We start from the raw sequence: 7,606 nt of genomic DNA, 5'->3' as shown, positions 1-7,606 counted from the left end.
AATTAATAAACATTGGATGAGTTCTCAAGGCATCGCCTGTATTACGTACAACCTTTATCGATATAATCCACTTCAAGGCCTTGTTCGTAAAATTTTTCACAAAAACACAAGAACAACTTATTGTTTTATTAAATACATAAAATATGCATAGTTTATTCGTAAATAGAAGTAAGTTACTTACTTCTTTAATCAAGCCGGTATTAGTATTTCGTTCGTATTATCCTTTCCTACCGTAACCTTATGGTCCTGACCTAACCGAACTTTAACGAAGATTTATTTGTAAATTTATCATTAACGTTAATATAGTAATATAATAAAATAACATTTACTTAATTAAAGTACAAAACGAGAAGGTACGAAAAATTAATATAAGGCTACAAGTGTAACTGAGGGTGAGTCCACCCTTTTAGTTTGTTACTTGTTTTTTATAAAAATTGCATTTTAATACAATAATTGCAATAAAACCATATGTTTTGTGGGAATTATCGTCATATAAACTGGCCAAAAGTGAAAAAAAAAAAACAATTACTCGACCTTGTTAGGTAAACCAAGGACTTGCAAGCGTGACGAGTGAAAATGGTAACAAACCAAACATTTATTATTCTCGCAAATCGTACTGCATAAATAAATAACCACGTCGAATATACGTACCATGTATACTGTAAATTTATAAGTACACCACTATACATAATAGTAACAAACAAGTCTAACGACTTTTTAATGAGAAATACCAGTTATCCTGTCGACCAAACCATAACAAATAAGGCGCTTACGATAGCGAAGAGAGAAGAGGAGAGTCGGAACAGGTTGACGAATTAAGGTAAATTCCACATTTCAGACAAGCTGCCTTTCATTTTTTTAATTGGTGTTTATTCGCACAAACGAAACGTCTAGAGAGCAGCATATCGAGGATTGTCTTTACAATTTGTAGCGATGCAATTTCTGCGTACGTAATGCACCATCACAATCGTGTATAAATTAAAGGTAGAACTACGATATATTTAGAACTAAAATCGATTATTGGTAAATGTCTAAAAGGTGGTGGGGGTGGGTGGGATCAAAAGAGGAGGTCTCCCCAACCACTGTACCATAAAAAGTTCGTGGCGGTCTCACCCCCATAAAAAGTTATGGGGGTTAGATGGGGGTGGGGGTAGAGGGGATCGAAAGAGGGTGGTCACCTGAGTAAAACCCCATAAAAAATTTGCGGCGGTCTCACCCCCATAAAAAGTTATGGGGGTTGAAAGTTGATTATTTTGACAATTTTCATACACTATAATTCAAATAAAATTCAATAAAAAAAATATTTTCAAGCGGGTGGAGGTGGGGGATCGAAAGAGGGTGGTCACTTGAACAAAACCCGATAACCTAACCTAACCTACCCTATTGATAATGATATTTAAATAATGTTTTATATAACTTTCTCAATATTTTTATGTATTTATCATTAGTTTTACTTTTGAAAATTGTTTAAGAATGACTATATAAATATTTACATGCCTAGAAATGCATAAAAATTGACATATTAACTTTGAACCCCCGTAACTTTTTAGGGGGACCTCCTCTTTCGATCCCCCCACCTCCACCCCCTTCGGGGGTGGGGGCCATCATCTACGCCTTTACCCGATTATTTTGTTCAATTCCTTAATTTTGTTTTTTAGGACGTGAAAACGTTTGTAGGTAAATTCGATTTGATCAAAATTTTAAATGCAATGAAATTGTATAATATTTCATATAAGGGAGTTTAGTGACTTAAGACCAATTCGATAATTAAAAAAATAACAGAATCAATAGTTCACGAAACTAATATATTAATATAGAAACAGTCTTACAGTTTCTAAAAGATCGAGGTGATGGAAGTAATGACGGTATTTTTAAACTTTTAAACCATAAACTATTGTTAAGTAAATTATATAACATGACTGTGAATGTGAATAATTACACGACTACATATCTACAAGGTAAATAACACTGGATAACAGGAAGTTAGATTTAATAATGGACTTTCAAGAGATACACAAGTGATTCGTGGTGTACCGCAAGGGAGTAAGTTGGGACCGTTATTATTTATTCTATATGCCAAAGATTATTTACTAACGACGCCTGCATTAATTTATTTTTATGGTACAAATGAGAATGAGGTCATTAATACTATTCATATTGGGAAAGAGTTCTATTGAGCTAATCTATTTAAGCATAATGGTTTTAAAATTAAAAAAAAAATGTCAATATTTACGGATCAAAAAAATTTAGCAAATGGGTGGATCGAAAAGCCATCAAAGTACCTACATATTGTGTGACCGAGGTCTATCTATGATTTAGTGACATAGGCAAATCAATTTTGCATTTATAATATCAAAAGAATGAGACCATCAGTTAATTAAGTAAACGAAAAAAAAGTAGAAATCACCCCTTTTTGCTTATTACAAGGAACTTGGGCACGTGTTTCACCTTTCGCCCACGTTTATACATACATCAGTATTGCCTATACGAGGGTGAGACTTCTCAAGGATAAGCATCATGCTGACAAAGATAATAAAGAAAATGTAAATAGACCTTCTAGTAAAATTCCGGAATGAAACAAAGAAATAGTATATTACCCGGTTTTCATGGGCTGGGGCGCGACTGAGCCGGCTGCAGTTTTATACAATGTGTTATTTGTTATTACCTTATTATATGTTTTTTCTCTATTGTCTAAAAAACATTTTACAATAATTTCTACAAACTATCGCAATTTAGGGCACGTCAGAGCTTTAAAAATGGCAAAGTGATGAAGACTATCCGAAATATTTACAAACTCAATATGGTGAATGTCTCAAGATGGCGGATTGTCTCAAAGGAGTGCAGTGACAACAGCTTCGAGACGCCTTCAAGCCGATTTAAGCACATCCATTGCTGCAATACCCTACGCTGAAGATTATCGATATTTCTATTGAATGAATCGATTTCTCCACTGGCCAAACGCGATACCAATGAGGATCTAGAAGCAGCCATTGTTGCCCTTAACTTCTATTATAACCATTGGATATTAACGTATTCTGTGTTGTTAAAAAAATAATGAAACACATATTTCGTGTGTGGTCCTTTCTACCAACCGCCACTGCGTTAATTCAATTACAATAAATATGAAAATGGCGCCGAATAAGTAAAATGGAATTCAAAGCAATTTTATAATTATTACCTACATATGTAATACTGATTATATTAAAATTATAAATTAGAGTACATTTTACTGTCAAGATTGCTTCAATTCGTATACTATTCGACATTTTCTATTTCTATATCGAAATCAGATATATTATCTAAAAATAGTTTAGACGCTACACCAACAATTTATTTTACTTTTTATATTGAAGACTTCGATATAAATTAACTCCACATAGTACTTCCGAGAATCGATGATCTTGACAGAGAAAGTTTGTATTACGCTTTTAGTTAGAAACGTTTCTTTCAAAGTCCGCTCTCAAAAAAAAAAAACTCGAAGAGAATTTCTACTTTATTGCGTAGCCATTTGCTACTCGATGTTGTATAGTCAACTTGGATACTTAAGCAATTTTCTTTTGTTCACGAGTTTCCGTCGAACTTCCAAAGGATAAATTCGTTTCTCGAAAACTGCTTCTTTTTATACCGAACTTTTTGCTACCAAGTAACCAAAAGAATCGTATTATTAAATTTCAATCACAACAAAATTGATTAATGCATACTACAACTACTACTTGTGTAGCAATACCTATAATCTGATAGGTTGGAGCTGGACGACTCTTAGACCACCAACAGAAGACAGCCTCATTTTCACGAAAAATTTTAGGAAGATATATGTGTTTGTATATATAGCTATCTTATGAATCATTAGCAGAAAAATAAGTTTGAACATCTAATATAAACCTAAAAGAATACTCCATTATTATTAGTACTTTCAAGTCTTAAATATCGCTCTTAAAGTCACGACTTTCACGCCGATCTTACACCAGAGAAAGAAAAACTAAACTAAAAACTTAAAATCTTAGTTGTGCATACACAAATAAGTTACCGATAGAACTGTGTTACAAAAACTGTCCTATTTAATTACAATAACGTTGAATCCGATTCGTCCCTGAAGGATTATTAGGGACGTGGCTAGCTTTTTTTTCCTTACATGAACCTAGATATTAAATAAAAGCCCCGCATAATTTTATATCAAGCAAATCGTTTTGAGTTATGTGAAGTTGGATGCTTACCGTTTTAAATTTTCGGTTAGTTGAGTAATTTTGCTTATTCAGATTCAATAAAAAGATAGGTAGAAGAGCAAAATTATTTATTGGTACAATCCTGATAATGTGGCTTGGAATAAGCCACTAAATTATAGATGTTTCAGTTCATAAACGTTAGAACTTATCACAGAATGTACACCACATCACACGATATAACTTATAACGTGTCCTAATTCCAGATAAGTTTTAGCCTGTTGATAAACACTATTACGAAGTTGAAATTAACGCTACATGCATGTATTTATGTACATGTCTATCTACCTATATATATATATATATATATGTGTATATAAAGTTGCCACTTCTGAACTTTGACGAGAAAACTTCCCCAAGCTCTCCACCCGACAAACATCGATCGATGTGATTCTCTGGCATTTTCAAACAACGACTGCGATAAGTAATTCGTTTATCGAGAGAGAGGGACAACTAGTACCAATAAACCCCAGAGGGATGCTCCTATTTAAACGGTGTAGATACCTTCGGAAATCTATTTAACCGAAAGAGGAACAGTGTTAAACTATTTGTAGAAGTAGTTTAGAATTTCGTGGGTCATGACCTTGAGTTGCATATTGACAAAACTACGCTGATTTGTCAGTTGATTTGAAGACTGTTGGGATCCGTCAAATGGGAGGAGCCTAAAAACATGGCGCCGATTAGGGAAAATTTATCGTAGTTCCTATAGTGTACCGTGCAATTTCCAAGTTTTTAAATTACGAAAAAATGATAAGTATTGACACAATATGTGATTGGGCTGACACAAAGCCTCGGAAAGGAAATTTCGTTGAAGGTGAGCGTGTTTTTAATGCCAATCACATTATAAAATTCGGAAATAACAAATCCGGAAGCTAGCCTTCAAATTCCGTCAAGTTTACTGCCTACTTTTTACAAACTTCGGATTTAAAAAGTGATTTACGTTATATAATTGGTGAGGTGATTCTGGGTGATTTAAGCAATATCATATCAATGACTTGCACGTGCAAAGCCGATTTAAGAGAACGTTGCAAACACATTATTGCAACTTTGTTGTATTGCAGCAGGTAGGTTCTTAACCTCAAAATACTTATATCGTATCATTAGAATTGTGTTAAATCAATTACACAGGAATAAATACTTTCTCACTTTATAATTTTAGTATGATTCTAGTTTTCAATATTAAGGTTATGGCTGATGGTAAATACTTGATGAAATATAATCATGTGCATTAAAATGACGTGAACAAATTTTTATTCCGGAATTCACTTCTTTGATACCTACTGCTTTCATCCAAGCTTCTATTAGTTTACTTTTTTCTCTAATTTTCCGAATATATTTTTTACATATATAAAACGGTTAGTTTTTATTGGAAAGTAGTTAATGTAGATGAAGAGTGAAGATCTATGTCTGAAGTGCTATTGCAGCTTTTCACTGAACATATTAACTTTTTATTTGATTTAACTTAAGAAGAAAACTTCGTCGACTCCATCATCAAAAAAATTTTACTTTTTTAACGTGTTTTATTATTTTAATAAACAATTTTACAATTTGCGTGCACAGTTCCTATGTAAATTTTTCCCTCATTCGAGTTATAAATTTTGCCACCAGATGGTGTATGTCCATTTAACGGATCCCAATACTAGTCATATGTCCAGTTTGAAATTTTACCTACTTTTGAATAGAATGATTTAATTTTCGGAAACCAGCAAAATTTGGAAAGGTATCAAAAATTTTAGATTCCATTCGTTAAATTCTAGGAATTCTCCATCGTAAGAAAAAAATGCCCGATTCTTTCACCCGTGTTATTTTCAAAAAATTGCAATCAATAGGTACTTTTCAGAGAGGTATGTAATGATCGTTTTACATGAGAAATTGCCTTGCTGCGTCGCTTTTTACCGCTATTCGCTGCTACCGAGCGCATTTAAAAGCCAGTTGTGAATGTATCCTTTCGTGATAAACAGCAATCATGTTGGACGTGTTCAGTGTCGGTTCAAGCTTTCAAAAGCGCCTAGTCATGACTTCTGACCCGATCTTAAACCGGCAGAGAAAATAATATTTATAGTCTTTAAACCATCTAATAATAAGTTAATCAGAGATAATTAAAATTTCTTTTGAGAGAAGATATTTAAAATATACCTAATTAGGGATTTAGAAATAAGATTTAGGGATAGAAGAGTGATTTCATACGTATAATAAGCAACAGGTAGTTATAGATTTTGAGCACCAACATACAAAAGTAAATATTAGGAAGGGAGTTAGACGAAGATGAATATTATCACCTCTATTTTATAATGTAGCGACCACGAGCGTGATTGTATGCGATCGGGCATATGTGTGTGTGAACGGCTTATCGATTTGCCGAATAACCGCGGGCGCCTTTCTTCATGTGCGCCGTATTTTTAAATGTGTGTGTCGTACCTGCGTTCCGGGAACGCAATTAAACAGTTCAAAGAAAACGAGACTTTTCTGGACGACTCGAGAAAGTTCCCGAAAGGGACCAAAAGAGTATTTAAAGGGAGAGACGATCGCCGAGAGTAGTAGAAATAAATTGACCGTTGCAGAGGTGAATCAAGAGATAAANCGTATCAAACGAAATATTGCACGGCAAAATAATTTGAAACAACAATAATTAAATAAACTATTTAACTACGTGGTTGTTTTCTATTCTGTAAATTTTAATACCGGTTACTACGTAAGTGTATTTGTTAAACCCGCGAACATTACAATAATTTGTATATCGAAGATGCGATTACTATTATTAAAGGCAGGACTGCTTTAATATTAGATACTCAGGTCTGTAATTCATTAATCAAACTTCTAAGTCAACGCAATCAAAAGGCACGATCGTTTATGCCGCATATTTTGACACTCACAAGGGAATCAAACCTCACAAAGTACTTCCCGTTGACATAAAATCATAAAATTTGGTAAGAAGCAATGGAAAAAATCCGAAAACTGTGAATGTACAGCTACATCACAAAAAAAATATTTTTTTATTTATAATATTGCAATTACATGTACATTTTGGGGACCGATTTTGGGGGAAACATAAAACAAACTTGGAAAAGGCGGGAAAAGGATTTAACAGTGAATTCCCGTCACGAACGAACTATATTTATGCCTACACGTTTATGGTTTATACCAGCGGTCGGGGAACCGCGGTAAATTACCCCAAATGGGGTAAAAATGAAAATTTTGGGGGTAAAAAGTATATATTTTTACCTTGCTATTTTATAAATCTGTTAGTATTTTTTTCAACTTACTTCAATCTCACTTCCCACTACTAAGTGTTCAACATCAAACAACACCATTTCTCCAAAATAAAAAATATTTTTTATGGGGGCTATATATAAAATTTAAACTAGTTTTTTCGTCTAATAATACAA

The sequence above is a fragment of the Agrilus planipennis genome, unplaced genomic scaffold, assembly GCF_000699045.2.
Source record: "Agrilus planipennis isolate EAB-ADULT unplaced genomic scaffold, Apla_2.0 scaffold292, whole genome shotgun sequence".
Lineage (NCBI taxonomy): Eukaryota > Metazoa > Arthropoda > Insecta > Coleoptera > Buprestidae > Agrilus > Agrilus planipennis.
This window is presented reverse-complemented; position numbering follows the sequence as displayed.